The sequence below is a fragment of the Pan troglodytes genome, chromosome 5 (genome assembly GCF_028858775.2).
Source record: "Pan troglodytes isolate AG18354 chromosome 5, NHGRI_mPanTro3-v2.0_pri, whole genome shotgun sequence".
Lineage (NCBI taxonomy): Eukaryota > Metazoa > Chordata > Mammalia > Primates > Hominidae > Pan > Pan troglodytes.
The window spans coordinates 140,539,690-140,562,967 of NC_072403.2; the positions used below are offsets into that span (position 1 = coordinate 140,539,690).

The 23,278-nt window shown below is 36.0% G+C and overlaps 1 long non-coding RNA gene across 1 annotated transcript in view; it reads left to right on the top strand.

Moving 5' to 3' along the window:
- Positions 1-1,184: 1,184 nt before the first annotated feature.
- The window catches only part of LOC129144320 (uncharacterized), a 56,965-nt gene continuing 34,871 nt past the window's right edge, over positions 1,185-23,278 (top strand). The window contains exon 1 of the long non-coding RNA XR_008548657.1: positions 1,185-1,262. This is a non-coding gene — a long non-coding RNA (uncharacterized LOC129144320). The remainder of the gene's footprint in view (positions 1,263-23,278) is intronic.

Here is a 23,278-nt window from a genome sequence, read left to right on the forward strand (position 1 = left end):
TGTTTCAGTACTATGAAAATCTCAGAAGAGCAACTAGAGTCATTTAACCTACTCTTAATCTGTCCTAATGCCATTTCTCTCTTAAATGTGTCTCCATTTTTTTCAGAATTGTATGCCTCTTAGTTTTTCAAAGCAGTGAGTAGGTTGAGCAGAGAAAGGGCCAATACAGCATTTGTTCTCCTCATACTGCTGAGCATAGTCATCAAAATGTCCTAAGATATGTGTATGAATAATCATCTAAGAATATGTGTATATTCTGTGTTCATATAGAACACATTTATATACGTACATGTTCTCTGATACATATAGGGTTCTCAATTTTTGAATAGGAAAGGGACTTGGACTTTGAGATCTATAGATTTGGGATCAAATATCAACTTCTACTTCGTGGCTATGTGATCTTGGAAAAGTCATTTAGCTTCTGAAATTTAGTTTTCTCACTTACAAAATGAGGATAATAATGACTATCTTAAGGTGATGTTACAAGGATTATATATGGTAATGACATAAAAGGTTTGTTTGATAAATGCTTGATGTATCAGTGTCAACAAATGGCAATTATTATTTTCTCATATAATCACATATATTTTCAAAAAACTAAACAATACTGCCTGAAAATATTCATCATTTGCCCTTTCTGTCGTCTAGAAAATGCTACTTCTTTTAGATCATTTGCAAATTGTAGCTTGTTCAGTATTTCCCAAACTTACATTTTCTCCCCTGCTCCATATTTGACAGCTATAGCTGCTCTGCTATTATCACTTTCTGGCTCCTCTTGTTCATGCATCATTTCAGATTGGATTGTAACGTGCTCTGGAACCACTTCAGGTATTCTGCCCTCTGTGCAATTGCCTTAGAATCAACTTCTCCCACAATTAGTTGTCACTGGTTACATTTTTATCGGTTAACCAAAATGCTTAGTTGAACATAGATTAGGTTGTCATGCCTCTGGAGAGCCTGCAGTTCAGAACTTTTTTACTGGACACTTTCTCTTGTCACTTGATGCTAAGGGGAACATGTCAACAGTGAAACTTATCTGAAAGCTGAATATGAAGTAACTGATAGACTTAGGTGTCACATTATATAGTAGACAGTAGTGTTGCTTGATAGAATATTGTTTGACTCTATGCCAAAAGGCACACTGGGTTCACTATAGCTGTCTAACTTTTCCCATATCAGTATGTCATTTAGAAGCTTGCTAAAAATGTAGCAAGAGGCCAGGATTATTTTTAGTTGGAAAAGCTTCATTTACTTCTCACAAGGTAAATAGATCTTTAATAACTTCTTTAATTTAGTCTTGTTTTTAACACATGAAGTGGGAATAAATATTCAGTGATTTGAATGATGGATTCTCTATAACAATGAAATATTTAAATGCTCTTACTAGGAGCAGTAATCGACCGTAACATTTCTTTTTGACACTCACAAGTATTTTCTGTTAAGTGGGAGTAATGTTTTTAAAACTAAACATAAAATCACAAACATAGAGCATTTTCAATTTGAACTTTTAATACTTAGAAGTGAGCCTTTATTCAGAAGGCTCATAGAAGTATTTTCCTTAATTGTTGCATGCATAAGGATCTCTTCTAAATTAACATTAATTTTATGATTAATTTTGAAACAGAAACCTAATTTTTACTCACTGGCATGAAATGTTTCTTGGAACAGGAAAGAGAAATTTATTTTTGTTTCTTACTAACTCAGTCATCATTTAATGCCATCTGATATTAAATACCATATTTTCAACAATCTAAAATGAATAATTTACAAAATATTTTAATTATATTGTTATGATATTAAATATGGTAGGCTATGTATAGTAACACAAGCTCACCAATAATGAATTTGCTGAGATTAACTGTGAAATCTGGTTGAGAGATATGCCTGTGGAGGATTATCCTCCCATGCTAAGAACCATGAAGGTGGTTCATTCATTTGACTAAAGCTTTGAGCTCATGCTTATGTGGTAGACCACTTTTCCTCCATTTCTTATCAAAAAAATGTGTAGCCAGAGGAAAACAGTATTTTCAAATATTTCTTATAGTAAATTAAGACAATAGTTGCTATTGTTTGGATGTTTGTTCTCTGCAAATATCATGTTGAAATTTAATTCCTAGTGTGGCAATGCTGGGAGGTGGGTCCTAGGTCATGGGACGCATCCTGCATGAACAGATTAATGTTCTCTCTTGGTGCTGAGTGAGGTTTCACTTTATTATTTCCCATAAGAGCTGGTTGTTAAAAAGAGCTTAGCACCTCCTCCTTCTTTGTCTTGGTTGCTCTCTGTACATCTGATCTCTGCACACTCTGGCTTTCCTTCACCTTCCAACTAGTGGAAGCAGCCTGAGGCCCTCACCAGATGCTCAATCTTGAATGTTCCAGTTCCAGTCAGCAAAACTATGGGCTACATAAATTTCTTTTCTTTATAAATTACCCAGTCTCAGCTATTTCTTTAGAACAACACTAAGCAGACTAAGCCAATAGCTCTTCTATTTCCCGTGTGTGTAGTGCTTGAGAATAGATCATTATGTAGCAAAAATTCCTGATCTTTGACTTCACCAGAACTGACGGAGGTGTATTTTGTTGTTGCTGTTATTTTTCTCCCTTTAAATTGTCTAAAGGACTATTTATCAATCAATTTCTGGCCATTTCAAACTTGTCGTATTTTACTGTATGGGTAGGTTTTAGTCAGGAAACCAGAAGCCACTCTGGATATTCAGATAGGAAGGGTTTCGATACAGTAATTGTAGGTATAATCATTGTTAGGGCTGCAGAGTGAAGATCAGGAAAGTCTCCCTGTTGAGTAGACCTACAGAGCATTCTCAAAAGTTCATCTGGAAGCTGCTGTGAATCTTAAGAATCAACATTCCTGCTGCCTGAGATACTCAAAGTGGCTGATTTGAAAGCTGTCATGCACAGAAGCTCATGCCTGCATGTGCATATTTCCTTAATTGTTGATAGAAAAGAATGTTTTTTTCTGCTTTGATACCCTTATTACAAGCTTGCTTGTCATTTGCAGAGTAATCTGTAGCCATCCAGTTAAATGGGTACTGGGAAGGGAGTTTTGGGTTTCTCTTTGTTGAAGTAGACAAAATGATAAAACAGGCACAGTAATGATGTCAAGTTGAAGACAAATCTGGCATAGCCATGTTTTGTCAACCTAGCATTCGTATATACTCTTCTACCCACATTCTAACTTCAAAAACAACCATCCAACTTCATGCTTCCACATGATATGATCTAACTATGTCTTATCCAGCCATATATACATATACATATACGTATACACTCTCTCCCTACAGGGGTAGACACAAAGTTCTATAAATCACTGTATGCTATTTTGGGGTGATGTTCATTCTTTTTCTAACTCAGTTCCAATTCTCCTTTGGTATCTTTTAACTTATAGACTAAATTATAAGGTAAATCTCTATTAATACACTTTGCATTAGATAAAAGATGAGGATGGTGGCAAAAAACTGGTTAATATATGCAACTATGTACATCATAACTCAGAAAAGGAAATAGGCTTAGCTTTCACATGCTTTGTTTCTACAAGTGAATAAGAGGCCATAATTGGTCTTAACGATTTTGCTTTCTCCCTATCCATTTGATTTGTTCTCAGTGGGCACGTTATCTGGTCATGGTTCTTTACCTGATGGGATGATGCAAAACCTCATTTTTGAAGGGCTAGAGCCACTAGTAGCCTTGCTTTTTTGGGTTGCTCTACTCCTTTGCTAACCTTTTACACTAGATATACAAGTACTGAGGGGCAATCCAGAGAATCCTTTGAATCCTCTTTGCCTTTATTATGCAGCAGCAACTCTATTTCTCCTTGACAATCAATATTATTCACTCCGGTTAGTACAGCAAGCCCTTCTTTGACTGTTGCCTTAGTGGCATGAAGAATTCAAAGTGATAGTTTAAATTTCACATTCAGTAGAATCATTGTTAGGTCCACTAGTGTAAGCATTCATTTTTTAGAAATTAAGTCCTCTAAACCTGCAGAGCCAAAAGTGGTTAAGAGAAGTGATATGGTTTGGATCTTTATACCCACCCAAATCTCATCTGGAATTGTAATCCCCAGGTGTTGAGGGAGGGACCTGGTGGGAGGTGATTGGATCATGGGGATGGTTCCCCCATGCTGTTCTTATGAAAGTGAATGAGTTCCCACAACAGCTGATGGTTATAAAAGTGTTTGGCAGTTCCCCCCACTTTCTCTGTCTCCTGTCACCATGTAAGAGGTGCCTTACTTCCCCTTTGCCTTCTGCCATAATTGTAAGTTTCCTGAGGCCTCCCCAACCATGCGGAACTATAAGTCAACTAAACCTCTCTCCTTTGTAAATTACATTGTCTCAAGTTGTATCTTTAGAGCAGTGTGAAAATGGACTAATACAAAAAGCAAATCTTTTGTGATTGGGTCTTTAAGAATAACAGAGAGAGGAACCACTCCCATTCCCACTTCTTGGCTCCTTTATCCATGTCTTCTGGCCATGGGAAAAGATAGTGTCATGTTGTCATATTGTTTGCTAGTTCAGAACATATATGAAATCTTTCAGGACAGCACATAGCCAAACAAGGCATTATTACTTAGCCAGCACCCAAAATGAGTTTTTAATAGGGCATTCCACTGTTATGTCAAGCAGGCCAACTTGAGGTAATGTGGTACACTGTAAGACCAATAAATTCTACAGATGTGAACATTTCCCTCATTCTTTGCTGGTCAATGTGTTCTTTGGCCAGAAGCAAAGTTATATGGGCATCATTAAAGAGAATCAGGCATTCCATTAGCCTGTGGATACTGGTACTTTACAAAGGCAGAGCAGACAGGGATGGCACATTCATATCTACTGTGTTTATTCTGGTAAAACATGCTGTTCTTTCTTCCATGATGGAGGTAGTCAACATGGCTAGCAGATCCCCTCAAGAATAGTGCCACAAAAGGAAATCAGCATCAAACTCAGCTGACAACATACTATGTTTTTAGCAACTGTGATAGCTAGAATAGTCTTATTGAAGAGAAGACCCTGCTTTTGAGCCCATGCATAGTCTCTATCACTGACACTTTGACCATTTTATTTATGAGCCCATTGGTCAAGCTCAAATGGCTGGGAAGAGGGTGGCTAATATTCACAGAAAGCGTTATCTCGACTTTATTATTCGAAAAATGCCTTGCAGTTGAAGCCTGTTTGTGAGCAATTACTTGGGGCACAAAAAATTTCAAACTCTTACCATTCCCAGAGGTTTACCATTTCTCACTCAGACCTTTGTGTTATCAATCCCTTATTTTATTTTCTTCAAAATCCGGAGAAATGAGAAAACCACTTTCCATTGTCCAGAGTAGATATGGCATCTCTTTCCAAAAAAGAAAAAAAAAATTGAATGCAGTTCTGCCCACTAGAAAGATTTCCTTTTTCCCCAATCCTTAACGGCCATTACATAGTGGGACTGAAATGCTACATGGTACAAGACTATTGTGTGGACATATCTACAAACCAGGACTGATTTGTTTTACCTCAGTCACTTGATGATGAACTCCCCCTGAGGTCCCAAATGTGGTGTGTGGTATAGTTGTCAATGCAAGCTTTTGATGCCAAAAGTTCAAATTTTGCCATCAGTTCAAATTCTACCCCATATCTCATGTTTCTACTCTGGCTGGTGTGAAGGGGAACTTATGCCAAACTTATGTGAGCTTGCTGAATTTTTCTCTATAACACAACACACCTGTGCTTTCAGGACTAATTGAGCTCAGTTGCACATACGCCACTGCAGTTTGATAATGGAATGCCGCTATACACTCTTTAAAAAATTAAATCAATTTTATTGAGATTTAATTTACATACCAAAATGCATTCATTTTAAGTGCAGAATTTGATGAGATTTGGCAAATGTTCTCCCTGTATGACCTTCACGAAACCGAATATATGGAATATTTCCTTCATTCAAAAACTACCCAGTGCCTTTTTGCAGTCAGTACCTGCACTTATTCCTGCCCCAAACAAACACTGATCTGATTTTTATCACTATAGATTGGTTTTGCCTATTCCGGATTTTTACATAAGTGGAATCATACAGTGTATAGTCTTTTATGCCTGGTTTTATTTCACTATATAAAGATTCTGAGATTCATCCATGCTGTTGCGTATATCAGTAGTTGGTTCTGTTTCACTGCTGAGTAGTATCCCATTGTTTGAATATATCACAATTTGTTTACCCATCACTGTGTTGGATATACTTGTACAAGTTCTTTTTTTTTAATCTTTTTTTTATTATTTATACTTTAAGTTTTAGGGTACATGTGCACAATGTGCAGGTTAGTTACATATGTATACATGTGCCATGCTGGTGCGCTGCACCGACTAACTCGTCATCTAGCATTAGGTATATCTCCCAACGCTATCCCTCCCCTCCCCCAACCCCACAACAGTCCCCAGAGTGTGATGTTCCCCTTCCTGTGTCCATGTGTTCTCATTGTTCAATTCCCACCTATGAGTGAGAATATGTGGTGTTTGGTTTTTTGTTCTTGCGATAGTTCACTGAGAATGATGATTTCCAATTTCATTCATGTCCCTACAAAGGACATGAACTCATCATTTTTTATGGCTGCATAGTATTCCATGGTGTATATGTGCCACATTTTCTTAATCCGGTCTATCATTGTTGGACATTTGGGTTGGTTCCAAGTCTTTGCTATTGTGAATAGTACCGCAATAAACATACGTGTGCATGTGTCTTTATAGCAGCATGATTTATAGTCCTTTGGGTATATACCCAGTAATGGGATGGCTGGGTCAAATGGTATTTCTAGTTCTAGATCCCTGAGGAATCGCCACACTGACTTCCACAATAGTTGAACTAGTTTACGGTCCCACCAACAGTGTAAAAGTGTTCCTATTTCTCCACATCCTCTCCAGCACCTGTTGTTTCCTGACTTTTTAATGATTGCCATTCTAACTGGTGTGAGATGATATCTCATTGTGGTTTTGATTTGCATTTCTCTGATGGCAGTGATGGTGAGCATTTTTTTCATGTGTTTTTTGGCTGCATAAATGTCTTCTTCTTTCTGTATACAAGTATTACTAATTTTCTTGGGTAAATAAGAATTAAATGACTGGTTTGAATGTTCTGTTCATGTTTCACTTTACAAGGGACTCACAAAATGTTTTCCAAATGATGGTTGATTATTCCCACCAACATTATAGTAGAGTTCTCATTGCTCCACATTTTTGCCAGTATTTTGTATTGTCAGACTTTTAACTTTAGCAATTTCTAACGGGCATTTGGTGGACTTAATTTTGATTTTTCTGTTGATTAATGATGTTTCATATGCTCATTAGCAATTTATCTTTCTATGTGATGCATCAGTTCAACTCTCTGTCCATTTAAAATTTGATTGTTTTTCTTATTATTGAGTTGTAAGAGGTCTTTATATATTCTGGAAACTGATCCTTTGTCAGAAATTTGTACTGTAAATGTTTACTCCCAGACTTTATCTTGCCTTTTTATTTTTGTCAAAATGTCTTTCAAAGGGCAGTCATTTTTAATCTTGATGGAGTACAAGCATCAGTTTTTCCTTTACGTTCATGCTTTCTACATAGTATGTAAAAATAACACAAAAAACAATATAAACAGTATAGCAAGGTCACAAATATTTTCTACTATATTTTATTCTAGAAGTTTTACAGTTTTAACTTTCACACTTAGGGCTATGATTTAAGTTAATTTTTATGTATGATTTGAATTAAGCGTTAAAGCTTATTTTTACTTTGCTATTTTTATCTCTGGTTTGAGTTAGGTCTTCTTCATATCATCCATGTTTCTATTTAAAATGCTTAATATTTCCTCTGGGTTCTTGAACACCTGGATATAGTTGTAATAACTGTTTTAATGTCTTTGTTTATATGTTCTATCATCTTCATAATTTCTGGGTCAGTTTTGATTTAATTTTTTCTCTTCGTTATGAGTCTTATTTTCCTGCTTTTTTATGTTTATATGGCAGACTTTGTGAAATTTACCTCATTGAGTGATGGATATTTTTGTATTACTATAAATGTTGTTGAGCTTTGTTCTGGGACATAGTTAAGTTACTCGGAAACAGATGGGTTCTTTCAGGTCTTGAATTTAATCTTTGTTAGGTGGGATTAGAGCAGCTAATTTTGTCACGCTACTGAAGAAAAGCCATTATGCATATACTACTCAATGCCCCATTTTCCACTCTGACTAGTGGGTAGAGAAACTATTCTTGGCCCTGTGAAAACTCTGTAAATTTTCTCCTCTAATCCATTTGGGTTGTTCTTTTTCCATCCTCAGAGAGTTTCCTCACAGAAATACCCTGATTAACATCAGCCAAAGCCTTGAGGGAAGGGGGATCCTGTGAAGATTTCTGAATCTCTGTGTAACTTTCCCCTCTGGTACTCTGACCAGCAAAATGTAGCTTTCTCCAAAGAGACCTGAGCAGTTTGTCAGGGATTAGAGTATACTGGCTCCTGAGTGGTGTTAGCCAGGGAAATGAAATGGTTTGTGGTGATGTCAATCAATTTTAAGGCATCATTTCCTCATTGTCAGACATATCTCTCACATAGGCGAGGAAGCTCATGTCAGCTGACTAGACATCCTCTCTCCAGGACAATGGTGGAGATTCCCTGTGAATCTAGCCCTCTTGGTCTCCGTTTCCTTTTGTTGCATGCCAACATACCCCTGCTTGATAAACCCTCTTTCTTTTGTGGTAAGTTTGTAGCTCTCTCAGTCCCAGTGACATTACGATCTTTGCTAATTAGTCATCTCACTTGGGGTTTCCAAAACTCTTTATTCACAAATACTGATAGTCCTATGAGTCATTCTTATATATGAGTAATTCAGTAATTTTGTGTTGATTTTTACCAGTTTTATCTCAAAGATCAATTTCATTGTAAATGTTGTGACTATAATTACTGTGAATTAAGAATTTTTGAACATATTCCTATTTAAAAAAAAATCTTTGCTAGGACCGTCTATCTTATTTGTATGAGCTCCTTTATAATCTAGATTTTTGGGTATTATTTATTTGTTAATATCTTCTAGTTTGACCTTGCCCTTATTTTGGTTCTATTTCATTGTCCATAGAATTAAAATAATTTTTTTCGTGGTGGATTGGTCAGCGAGGGGAGGCAGTGGCAGACAGGGTCTTGCTCTTTTGCCCAGGGTGGAGTGCAGTGGCTCAATCATAGCTTTGTAACATCAAACTCCTGGGACTCTATACATGCACTATGACTGGCTAATTAAAAAAATTATTTTGTAGCAGTGGAATCTTGCTATGTTGCCCAGGCTGGAACAGAATTAAAATTCTAATATAGTAAAAACTATAAAATCTTTACATTTATTGTTTCTTCTCTTTAATGTATATGAATGAATTAATATTTAATCTAGAGACCTGAAAAGCATTAAATTCCATTTTCTGGTAGATTTTTGAATATATATTTTATTTTTGTAGACATATTAGAGTGTTGTTCCGTCTCTCATATTTTTCTCCTTCCTGACTACTCCCCTCATCACTTGGCTAATCCATAGCAGCATGGAGGTGGGTCCATAATAGCCCTGTTGGCACAATCTGATTCTTCCTCTTTGATGATGGTTTATTTTAATCCAGTGACCATCTGAATCAAGATGGCCTAATTAGCATTATTTTCCTGGGACTTTAAATCTGGGCTGTAAAATTTAAATTGAAAACAAGGAGAGTCACTTGAATGAATAAGATGTAATCTTAGGACACTGTAGAAGAGATATCTTAGTTATGATATCACTGGGGTGTTCAGAGAAAGAGGTGAATAAATGAACTTAATGCTCAGTAAGAAGCAGAAGTGAGAGGAGGAAGGGAATTTCCTGGGATTTTTATGTCTTCTGCTTCCTAGTTCCAGTGTTTCTCTAAAACCAGCCTGCATTTCTGTTCTTGGTCATTAATAAAATGTACTTATATCTTTATAATAAATTCTCTCTTTCACTTAATTTAGCTAAATTTAGTTTATAGTACTTCTAATTCAGGAGTTTTAACTAATAAAGAATTCAAGTTTTTTCCCTTTTTTGTAATAAGTTTGGTGTAAGCTGTCAGATGGAGTATCCAACATTCACCCTAAGAGTAGGAACTAGAAAAATTATATACCACCTTCTGGGCAGCATATGAAGGCAGTTCACAAAACAAAGAGGCTGAGGTCAAGGCAGAAGCTAGTTTTGTATATTACTACCAGATCTTATAATTTCTAAGACAAAAGAGATTAAGCTTGAGCTAGGTTAGAAAACCGTGGGAGAGACTGGTTAAGTATCAATACCTAGCCTGGAGAAGGGGCAGACACAAAATGGAAGAGTAATAAGAGAAGACTGGAAGTAACACTTAGTAAAACTATATAATCCATACAGAATCAATCTAGAAAGAGTCTCATGATTAATAAGTTTAGTTAATCCTTTATTTTTTTCATTTAGAAGCTATATAGGCATAGGGTACTGGACAAAACCGGGATATACAGCAGAAACCAAGGCAAACACAGCCCTTCCATTATGAAGCTCACATTCTTGTGGGATGGAGAAGGAAGGTATTAAATAATTAAGTATACATTTATTCATTCATTATTATTGTAATGAGTACTGTTAAGGAGAACCATTAAAGTTTAAGCTGAAGGAACTTGACCAGGTCTGGGTGACAAGGAATGATTCTTTAAGAAAGTGAAATAAAGTATCTTTGCATATATTTTCTAGGCCAGATGTTTAAAATAGTAGACTTGTTCCAGTGGGCATGTGGATTTTTTTTAAAATCACTTTATAATTACTTGTAACAAAAACTGGTAGAAATGCAAAAGTGTATGGATTTAAATTTCTGTGTTTTTTTTTTATGCCTTTGACATTAATTTTCTTCTTGAAATAAGTGTTAGTCATGTGACTTAAAATGCAGAAAATGATACACATTGTCTAGCTTTGTCAGAGGGATGCAGTGAATGCAAAGAATTATCTTGCCTAAGAAATCTAACATCCTAAATGGAAAGGCTTCAAATATCAAATAAACCCGATGCTACTTTATTTGATACCTCCTTACACCATTTCATTTAGGCTTTTCTTTTTTCTGCTTCCTAACTCACATGCTCAGACTTTTCTCGAAACCTTCAGGCACTGGGAAGGAAAAGAGAACAAGGAAACTAGAAGATTTTAAGCATGAGCTATGCACCAGGTCCAATAGGAGGTGCTTGGCCATTTTGGGCTGCATCTTTAGCATTAGAAATCCATTCTTTTCCTCAATGATCTCTTTATGTAATTCTCCAACAGAACAGAGCTTTCTCACCAAGGCCAGGGACGTTTGGAGTTATTGTGTGGATTTCAGGGGGTCAGTAAAAACTTGGAAAATATATATATTATATATTTCTACATTTCTATAATTTACAATCATATTTAATTGTTCTTATAAACTTTTATTTGTAAAAAATATGTTTAGCTTAATGAACAAGACACATAGAGTTAGTTTATTTTGTTATTACTTGCTATTACTGTACTATTTAGAAAAGGACCTTGTAAATGTCAATTTCTTTTCCTATTATGCATAGTTTTAAAATGTTAAGGTTAGTAGAGTAAATAATATTGTTTAACTACTCAGTATGTTGTAGGCAGAATAATGGCTGACAAAGATATCTACCTCATCTCTGAATCTGTGAAGATGTTGTCTTGGCGTAACCTCATGGCAAGGGGGTGTGAGGTTGCAGGTGGAATTAAGGTTGCTGATCAATTGACCTCAGAATAAGAATATTTTCCTGTATTATTGAGATGGGTGTAATGTAAACACAAAGGCCCTTAAATATAGAAGAGGAAGGCAGAAAGACTGGAGTCAGAGTTATTCAATGTGAGAAAGACTTGCCAGTCTGTCGCTGGCTTTGAAGATGTTGATGTTAGGAGACCACAAACAGGTGTTCTCTAGCAGCAAACAAAGGCAAGAAAACATTCTCCCCTGAAGCTTTGAGGAAAGTATACAGAAAACACCTTGATTTTAGTCTAGCAGGACCTATTTTGAACTTCTTATCTCTGGAATTATAAGGTAAAAAATCTGTTTTGTTTTAAGCCACTGAATTTGAAGTGGCAACAAGAAACTTACTAATACTATCAGGTAGGAACATTAGATTACTTTTATTGTCCACACATTGTGGGCCAAGTAAATAATTAAGTACTTTACACACATGTATTTTTAGTTCTATCTGACTGCAGAATATACAGTCTTAACCATTGTGCTATACAACCTCTTTTTTAAATTAATAATTCAATGAATGATTGAAATACGGAACATCAAGTCTGTGCTCATTTGGAGCACATACGAAGTACTCAGCAAATGCTTATAAATGCTTATCTGAAGAGTGGCTTTTTGGCCCATAGGAATATTCAGCAAGCCAGAGTTATTCTACCTCCCTGGATAGAGGCGTCATGGCTGGAGCAACTTTGAGCTTAGCACATTCTATCTGAGCTGTTCATTACATTCATCATTTAAGATATACTCAAGCCTTTGAGAGTTTGTTTCTTACAATTCTGAAAATATGAAGATATATGAACCTCCTAGTACACCCTGGTGAATCATCTTAATCAGGGTGTTTCCCTCAAGGTATTCCAAACAGACATTTTTTATAATATGAGAAAGTGAAAGCATATTGAACCTAAGGCCAAGTTATAGATTCCCTAAAAGTAAGCATCATATAAAACAACTGATCCATTTTTTCTTCAACTTTCCAAACTTGTTTTTATCCATTTGCTTGAAATGTTTTCTCTCTTGCTCTATAAGTATGTTTTGTGTAGTGCCTGATTCTCCCTATGGTATTTGCTTTCCATTAACTTCCTATTGATTTTCAGTTGTGTGTACACAGTACTGCAGGAACATAAACTGCAAACACCAGACTTAAAGAAGTCTGAACTCTAACTGTTTTATCTTGGTGACACAGTACTACAACATGAATATTACCTGTGGCCTCTTTTAAAAAATGTATTTAAAGGCAGTTGTGACAAGTAGGGTCAAGTCTGAGTAATGATGTATATAAATTACAGTGGAAAAATATTTGGCGTCTCAGGATGAAGGATGTTCAAGTTGAAAGGGCAGGTTGGAACAGATAAAGATCAGTTTTTGAAAATATGGCATTACAGAAGGTGAAGCAAAGTATAAGTCACTGTAAAAAGAAAGGTGTACCAAAAGATGACAAAAGTGAGGAGGAGTGGGAAGGAAGTAACACACAGCAAGTTGATATGACACTCAAAAAGGAATACCGTTTTTGAAACAAGTGAAATTTAAAGTTATCTTAACTTAATCTGATGAATAATTTCTCTAACATTTAAAAGCATTCACGTTTTTATTGTTTTGCTTTATAGTAAGCTCGTCCAACTGGCAGCACACAAACCGCATGCAGCCCAGGACAGCTTTGAATGCGGCCCAACACAAATTTTTAAACTTTCTTAAAACATTATGAGTTTTGCCAAAAGCAATTGCAACAAAACACAGAACTGACAAATGGGATCTAATTAAACTAAACAGATACAGCACAGCAAAGAAACTATCATCAGAGTGTACAGGCAACCTACAGAATGGGAGAAAATTTTTGCAATCTACCATCTGACAAAGGTCTAATACCCAGAATTTACAAGTCAGGAAACAATAGATGCTAGCGAGGCTGTGGAGAAATAGGAGTGCTTTTACACTGTTGGTGGGAATGTAAATTAGTTCAACCATTGTGGAAGACAGAATGGTGATTCCTCAAGGATCTAGAACCAGAAATACCATTTGACTCAGCAATCCCATTACTGGGTATATACCCAAAATACCAAAATAGTATTCTACTATAAGGACACATGCATACGTATGTTTATTGCAGCACTATTTACAATAGCAAAGACATGGAACCAACCCAAATGCCCATCAATGATAGACTGGATAAAGAAAATGTGGTACATATGCACCATGGAATACTATGCAGCCATAAAAAGAAATGAGATCATGTCCTTTGCAGGGACATAGATGAAGCTGGAAGCCATCATTTTCAGCAAACTAACACAAGAATGGAAAACCAAACACTGCATGTTCTCACTTGTAAGTGGGAGTTCAACATTGAGAACATAGGGACACAGAGAGGGAACAACACACACCAGGGCCTGTTGGGGGGTGGGGAGGTGAGGGGAGAGAACTTAGAGGATGGGTTAGTAGGTGCAGCCAATCACCAAGGCACATGTATACCTATGTAACAAACCTACATGTTCTGCACATGTACCCCCTTTTTTTTAGAAGAAATAAAAAATTGTGATTTTTTTTTTTTTTTTTTTTTAGCTCATCAGCTATCATTAGTGTTAGTGTATTTTATGTGTGGCGCAAGACAGTTCTCCTTCCAATGTGGCCCAGGGAAGGCAAAAGATTGACACCCCTGCTTTATAATCTCAAACACAGTAGCACACTTTGAAGATCAGAGAGAAAACACCTAACTTCATCAGTCTTGGTTGTGTCACCTGTAAGACAGAGATAATACATATTAACTCAGAGAGTTACTGAATGGCTTATGTGTATGTAGAGAAACTAGTAAAGGGCCTGTGTAGCTTACATATATTTTTAGAGGTGATAAAAATAACCAATAACCATATTTATAATATATTGAAGTTAATTGAAATGAAAAACAATAAATTAACAGAAAAGATTAGTCATAAATAAAATGAGTTGAACTAATCAAGCAAAAAACATGTGTTTAATTTCTTTCAATTATTTTATAGATTTTGACTGAAGTCCACAGTGCTGATTAAATTTACATCTCTATTAAGAAGCATTAATAATACAGAAGAAATAGACAAGCCAAGGAGATTGATGGCAGACATAGGATTACTTTAAGTTGGTGTTCTATGAAAACAATGTTAAATTAAAATATTGAAGTGAGGTTCCTTTATATTATAATCTCATGTTTCACAAATTTGTGAGTGTATGATTGTACTGAGCTAAAATTGAAATTGAACATTTTTTCTGTTTTCTATATCAAATCGATAACAAGCAATTTTCTAGAATTTTGAGATTGTATTCCTCTTTCATGAGTATTTTTAGAAATGGAACTAAGTTATAAATATAAGAAAATTTTGTCACATTAGTGAAAAATGTTTACCTAAAAGACCTGAATTTCGTGAAGAACCTTTAAACAATGTTCATCTCCATAAACACAATGTCTGCTCTGAAACTTCTTTCTTATTAGAGACAGGAAATAAAGAAAGGTGTATTTTTGGAGGAAAGATAAATTGCCTGTGATATCTTAGCTTTATGCCTTTTTTTCTTATACATCATTTATACTAATGAGAATTTTCTATTTATCTTTTGTGAGTTGATTGTTTGAAACACTATTTTGTTATTTTTACCATATTTTGTTTGGGGCATTCAAGACTCTTAAGCAAGAAGTTTAGTTACTGAATATTTTATATTGATCTAGTTTCTTTTCTTTCCAACATAAAGTTATTTTTAATTTTTTAATTTTTTAATTTTTATTTTTTGAGATGGAGTTTCACTGTTCTTGCCCAGGCTGGAGTGCAATGGCACGATCTCAGCTCACTGCAACCTCCACCTCCTGGGTTCAAATGATTGTCCTGCCTCAGCCTCCCGAGTAGCTGGGATTACAGGCATGCACCACCATGCCCAATTAATTGTGTATTTTTAGTAGAGACGGGGTTTCTCCGTGTTGGCCAGGCTGGTCTCAAACTCCTGACCTCAGGTGATCCACCTGCTTTGGCCTCCCAAAGTGCTGGGATTACAGGTATGAGCTTCAAGTACAAGGAAATAATGCTCAGTTGAGACTGAGTTGGGCTGAGTGGGTTTTTGATTAACTGTGGTCTGCCTGAAACAGAAAAAGTGCTCTCTGTAGCAAATGTATCTTGAAGGACTGACAGCTATACCTCCTGTTGTTCTGTTCCTAATCTTACACTAGTTTCATAAGTATCTATAAGATAAATAGAAAATTATCATTAGCATAAATGATATAAAAGTTCCATTTCTAAATAAACAAATTATTTTAAAAGAAGAAGTTTTTTTTTATTTATTGAGTGCCTATTTTCCCAGTCTTACCCTCTTCCAGGAATGTACTCCTAGTTGGGAAAAACATCGCCTCTTGATAGGTTACTTGATATTGCTATAGTATTGAGGTCTCCTTCTAGATCATGGTTCAGTATAGCAGGTCATCATTTTTTCTGACTGGTGAAGAGAAAGTCTAGATTTTCAAGTACCTTGGAAGAGAATGGATATGCTACCACCTGTGGTAGTCCTGTTATTTGATCAGGGCTTAGCTCTTTTCAAAGGAACTTTCCTTAAGAATTCTGTCTCTTAATACCACTTCTCTTGATGACTGGTTCACCTTCCATGATACCGTTACATCAGAGGAGAGCCTGGAAGAATTGGGGTGGATTTTGTGTGCATGTGTGTGTATGTGAGCAGTGCATGATTCTTATTGGCTTGTTTCCTCATAATTCAGCTAAAGGAAAGCGTATGGTGGCGTTGATCTAACTGGTGTTTATTATCTACCTTATATTTCCAAGAAATCAGAATATTCTCTTGAGTTCCATTTACCAAAGTAAGTTTTAAATCATCCTAATTTAGAGCCAAAACATAGTTACTTTTCAAAATTGCAATTCCATAAATTTTAGCTTTATTTTCCAAGATGAGAGAAACAATAGAGGAAACTTCTCACTCACAACCTAACTCAGTTATCAACAGAACATTCAAGGCTGGATCTCCTAATCAACATTGAAAAAGTATCCCCTACATTAGGAAAATACTCTGGTCCTGTCTTTACTTCATACTGGGTTATTCACAGATTGGAAAGGTATATAAGTATGGCGATTGAATCTATTCCCTTCCCCACATATCCCTCCCTTTGTAGTGAGGTCAAGCTTGGCTCTTTCACTGTGTTCATGTCAGCATTTTGTGTTAGAAATTTACGATGGGTGTGGGGGCATTACAGTGCATTCAACATTTTTTTCAGTGCCTTCTATTTGGAAATATGGTGACATGTGCAGCCAGCACTGAGTAAAAGTTTTAATGGGAGGGGAAACTAGTATAAGGATAGGAACAGAGCAACAGGAGGTGTAGCCGTCAGTCCTTCAAGACACATTTGCTACAGACAGCACTTTTTCTGTTTCAGGCAGACAACAGTTAATCTTAAGTTAGAAGAAGAAAGAAGCAGAGCTGATGCAAAAAAATATATATATATGGAGAATGTTAAGTTGAATGTTGTAGAGCTAACACTCAATAAGTATTTGGAATGTTAGCAGTACAATCTTTATTAGCAGCTACAAAAATCAGACTACATAGTTTTTTGATAACAAGATGACCAATTCAAGGTGATACAGAGGCTTGTGCTTGGAGAAGGATGTCTTGTAGACTATTGACCAATAGGGCAGAATTTCCCTTTGTACATTCATCCCTGTTCAGGTCTAACTTGCATCCTTTTAAGCACGGACACCTGACCCATCACACCCGCAAAAGTGGGTAAGATCAATCTCAAGCAGTGAACTTACACTGACCAAGCACACAGGAAATGCATATAAAAGTAGATTCCTCAAGGCCACATCTGACCAGAGTATTCATTATTTGTTACAGAAGACTCGGGAAAGCATTGAATGGCTATCTTCTAATTGTTTTTTCCTCCCCATCTGAAGCTGCAGACACCATTTGAAAAGTGGCTACATCCCAGCCTATGATTGTTCTCAGGTGGCATTTTTGTTCTTTTATTTTCTAAATCTTGATGGGTACCTCACTGTTATTCCCACATATCACTCATAATATTTATATTATATACTGGTAATTGAATGTGGGTTCCATATTCTACATTCATTTGCTAGACAAATAATTGAGATTCTACTGTATGCCAAGCACTGGAGTAATCTGTTAATTGGTTAATTCATTTATTAGTTTCTTTAAGACATACTGTATTTACTATGTATTGGGGACTATGTTAGAAGCTTGAAATATCACAGTGAACAAGTTAGACCATGGCTACTTTCAAAGTGTCTATAGAAGAATTGAGAAATCAAGTGAACAATCACAATACTTCTGATAAGAGATAACACAGAGGAGGTAATAGGGTTTTATTTTTAAAGAACAATATATAAATTAGTGGCTTTGGTCTTGTAAAATTTAGTGGCAATGTAATTGTATAAAACAAGGGAACCCAAGTGGATAAGGTAGGAAATCAAAATATTAGCTAGTAGTAAAATAATTAAATGACATTCTCTGGTCTGGAAATTTTGCCAAGTCTTTTCAAATAAACGAAGAAAACAACAAAAAAAAACTTACTTTGGTTTGTTTCCTAACAAGTCAAAAGGAAAACCACAATCCAACAACAATGCAAGCAACAGAAAATCTTTAAATAATGATGCTGAAATTATCTTATAACTTTAATAAGTAAAAGTAAAAATATGGAAATAAACAGAAGTTTGGCAGAAAGAACAGATACAAAAATTTCAAAACTCAGGAGAAAAAGTCGAGATCTTCATGAAACAAAGCTTTAAAAGAGAAAAGTTAATGTTAGAAAACCACACAAAAGTCTAAAAGCTTAGAATGTTCAGATCCCTAAAGAAATAAGGAGAGCATCATATAGATTTTATGGGGCATTTTATTTTCACAATAGTTGATACTGAAAGCAATTTTTTTTCCAAAGAGAATGTGCCATATAACAACTAGTAAAATAGCAAAAACAACAGGCAAAATTGGATAAAATACTCCATTTTCTAGCAGTCCAGGAGTTTGCCCTGTAATCTGTCTTCTAGTTTTTAACTTAGCCCATCCCTGACTGTCTCATATAACAATTGGTTTGTAGATGATCCCATCATTGAGTAGTTTAGCTGTCTCTGAATCATAGGCCAGGTACAGCATTCAAACTTACCTAAAAACATCACTCTTTTGGTTCTTAAAAAATATTTTGTGAAGGAGATGCCACAAGCTTTCCCTTAGAAGCCCTGTGGAAATCATCTAACTGGTGGGCTATTATTAGACACATTATCAAAGTTTCTGCTTTTTTACAAGTCTCTTCTTAATACAGTACTAGCACATGATGCCAACAGCCCATGTTATGATCATGTCATTCTAGTGCTTTAACTAATAGGTCCCTGGAAGGAGAAGAATTAGTTTATTCCTTTGAGATTATATATAGATTTTCTTTCTTAATTTTATCTACAGTGTAAACTTATACCCAGATCATGTCTTTTATTTTGTATTTTATGTAGCACTCTCTTTGCCTTTAGAAAAGGTTTAGAAGAGACAATGAGGAAAGATAGTTTAAGGGTAGTAGAAATAAGTTGAATTTGAGATTTGAGATGGATGTGAAAGGGTTTGGAGAGGTAGTTGCTGAGGAAGGGGCAAAGCTGGGACTTTGTCTTTGGAGCAGGCTTCTTGGACATGCAGAACAGTATCTTTGTCAGAGAACATTCTGGACCAGGAAAACTGGGAACATTAATCTAGACTAGTACAGGACTTTGAACATAGCTGTGACTACCTGACTTGTAAATTGGCATATCTGTATTTTTCTGCTGTCCTGAGTTAGTTAACTTCGTATTTTAAAATACTCATCTGAATATATCTGCTACTTTTGCCCACCCAGAACCCATTACCTTTTCTTCAGTGCAGCACTGTTCCCTCCCCACCTTCTTTGGAAAACGATGCTGCTCCAACCTTTAGGGCTTTTGTTTTGGAAGGGCAGACCACCAACCTAGATCAAGATGTAGCTGTTGTCCAGGCCTACCCAATGACCTTATTCAATTTCCATACCTACAAAGCATGGTTGAGAAGAGGAAAAAAACCCACACTTTTCAGAGGCAATCCTAGGTTTGAACTTTTGAAAAGGAGGAGCTCTTTCCACTGTGGTCGTTGAAGGTAGAGGGCTGCCTGGAGCTGCCAGTAGCCATCTTGCCACTCTCTGGGATAAGCCTGACTGAATAAAGTCCACACAGAGGAAAGCAGAACTGAGAGAAAGAGAGGGACCAAGTCCCTACTGATCTCATTTGACACACTCGATCTACTGCCTTCTGAACATTTCTTGAGCCTATAGATTACTCTACCTCCCTTATTTCCCATAAGTCACCATGACTTGCATTTTTCTGTTACAACCAAATCAGTCCTAGGAAATAAAATGTTTGTTTTGCTTCCACACCCACAGTGGGGCTTGGGAGCATCTGTATTTCAAAGCTGAGAATTCTCCACAGAATCCAGTTCCCTTCTATCTTGTTTTACCTTCTGAGGAGAGGACCATGAAGGCAGCGTCAGGCACACGACACAAATGGCAGCCGTGTTTCATCTCTTCTGTGCAGATAGCTTAATAATAAATACCTCCTTCCCTTTTTAGGGAACAAAATAGTTTTATTTTACATAGAAATGTCTTCTGTAGTGAGTAGCAGTGAAACGCTAATATTTATTAAAGAGAAATTGCCACTGATACCCTTTGGTGTAGCCCAAGAGGATGTAAGAAAAAAAGGAACAAATGGCACCTACACTCTATAAGCTGCCTAAGTGGAATCTTAATGTAGAATTTGTTGCTTTGTAGTCTTCTTTTTTTTTTATCTAGCAAGACCAGTGTTACAGAGGATCACGGACATTAGTCACTTGTTCTTGATAACCTCTGAAGAGTTGGATAAAAGAAAGAAACTGCCCCCAGTGAAAAGGGATGATCTGCAATATCTGAAGAATTATTTCTGTGGAAGACAATGTTATTACAAGACACTGGGATATTATGACTATTTTGGTAGCTTAAAGAAAAATAAATTCATAATATTAGATATTAATTATATTCGATGATATACATAATTTATAATACTAGGATAGAAAAAATCTTTATTAATTTTCAAGTAGTTACATCATTCTCTCCTCACTTCTTAGCATGAAGGCCATTTATGTACTGGCAGGTAAACGTCAGGTTGAGAAGGCTCTAAGTCATTTCACAGTAGGGAAAGTTGGTTTTTCAACTTGGAAGCAAATTTTATTTTATTATTTTTAGAAAATTATATATATATAACTTAAAATGGAAAATTGCACAAATAATAAGTGGACAGCTCCATACATTCTCACCAAGAGAACATATCAATGTAATGAACACCCAAATTAAGAAACACTACATGATTAGCTCCCCAATATCCTCCATTCGGCTACTGTCTAGCCAATTCCCTACCAAGGGCAACTGCCACACTGACTTCTAACACTGTAAAGTAGTCACTGGCAGAGATTTTGAAAGGCAGTATGTCCTGCTGAAATGTGAGGGAAATTCCACTGATGATTTTAAACCTAAAACTGTATGAATATCTTTAGCAACAAAACCTACTTTCCTCCAGACCACATAAGAACCCGCCCATGCCTATGTCATATTTCCTCTGGAGCATTTTTAGGTTAAGTTTTAGATCTTGTAGTCTGGTGATATAGTACATTTTGACATAACATGGAGTAAGGATGGCATGAGGATGCCTGGCTCATGTAGGGGGTGCTTGGCTGGTCTGTGATAGTCACTGGGAGAAAGGTTTAAGGGAAGGGCTGTCATGTCCTTTCCTTCTCCCTCTTATCCTGCTCCATAATGATCACCACTGTTTATTCTTTAAATAAGTGAAAAGGGAAAGAAATAAATGTGTCATTTAAAGGGTTCCAATTTAAGTCTCCTGCTTTATTCTTAAGCCCTGCTTAATCTTTCTTGATTCTACCCCAAGGAGTACAAATCTCTTTTGGCTGATCCACTTTCCTTTGAGGAACCAAAAGTGAACACGAGCAAACAGATTAAAAGATAGCCCAAGAGCACTGGTCAACATGTGCCCTGTGTGGTTGGATCAAGTAGAGGGAAACCATGATTTGCTTTAAAAGAATAACGGTCATTGCAATGTCCTGCTTCTGTTCTGGGGTTCAGAATGTGATATTCTACATCCAGTTAAAGGAATCTCTTGGCCATTTACCACAGCTAATAGTAATTAACAGAACCTACTGAAAATGCAGATGCACCCTCTTCAAACTAGTAAGTGTTACTCATCATGCTGGGATATTGAGAGAGATTTGACTTTGAGAAGCATGGAGAAATGATTTGGTTTAAAACTAGAAACTCTGGATTATACAAATACTCATGGCACTAAGCAAATTCAGAATTAAAAGAATGTGCCTTCAGAGAGACAAATGCCACAGGATCTCTCTATATGTGAAATCCAGAAAAGCCAAACTCATAGAAGTAGAGATTAGAATGGTGGTTACCAGAAACTGAGGGTGGTGATGGTGGATGGAGAAAGGGGAGATGTTGGTTAATGGGTACAAAGTTTCAGTTAGGCAGTAGGCATAAGTTCTGGTGATCTCTTCCACAGCACAGTGACTGTAATTAATAATAATGTATTGTATATTTCAAAATTGCTAAAAGAGAAGATTTTAAATGTTCCTACCACAAGAAATGATAAATATTTGAGGTGATAGATATGCTAATTAGCCTATCAGATCATTCTGTGATACATACATGTATTGAAACAACCTTATACCTCACAAGAAGATGCAGTTATTATGTCAGTTAAAAATAAAACTAAAAAAATTTTTTAAAAGAATGTGCCTTAAAAAATATTTTGTTCTTTTCATTAAATAATAATCTTAGTTGACACTAACAGTGAGAATCTATAAATTTAGCAATTTCCGAAGCAATCATTTTAATTGGATTTAAAAGGGATATTATAGTGGATAAAACCCTCAGAATATTTTATATAGTAGTGCCATGGTTTATTAAACAGAATTCATTTAAAGTACACATGCAACACATCCCGTTAGTTTCTTACAAACCTTGAAATAAGCAATTATTGAGAAGAGTTGAGAGGGTGATTTTCTGAGTTTAACGAAGAAGGCCTTACATCTAGAAGCTTGCAGTCTTCTTGAAGATAGAGATTCTGAGTTGGTTTTGGCTCAGTGTCACCCTTGCCTGAAATAGTATGTGGAAAGCCACAATAATGGGAATGAGCATAGTGTATCTGGGGGAGGAGTAGACAGGTCAGTCCAGCTGAATGCCGTGTATGTATGTTTGTGTTTGTGTGTTTATACACCAAGTGTAAAATAAAATAAAGTACAAGTCATAAAATTGGACATGTTATGGATAGTTTTGTATTGTCATAAACATATTTACACTCAATAAATGTGGAACGAATAAATCAAAGGACAAAAATCTTTGAATACCTAATGGAACCTGAGGGTGTTCATCCTGAAGGTAAATAGAACATATAAGTTATTTCTCTCTTTGTGGCCAGAAAGGCTAGAATTCCTTTTATAGACAGAGCAATGTTACTAGTTTTCAGA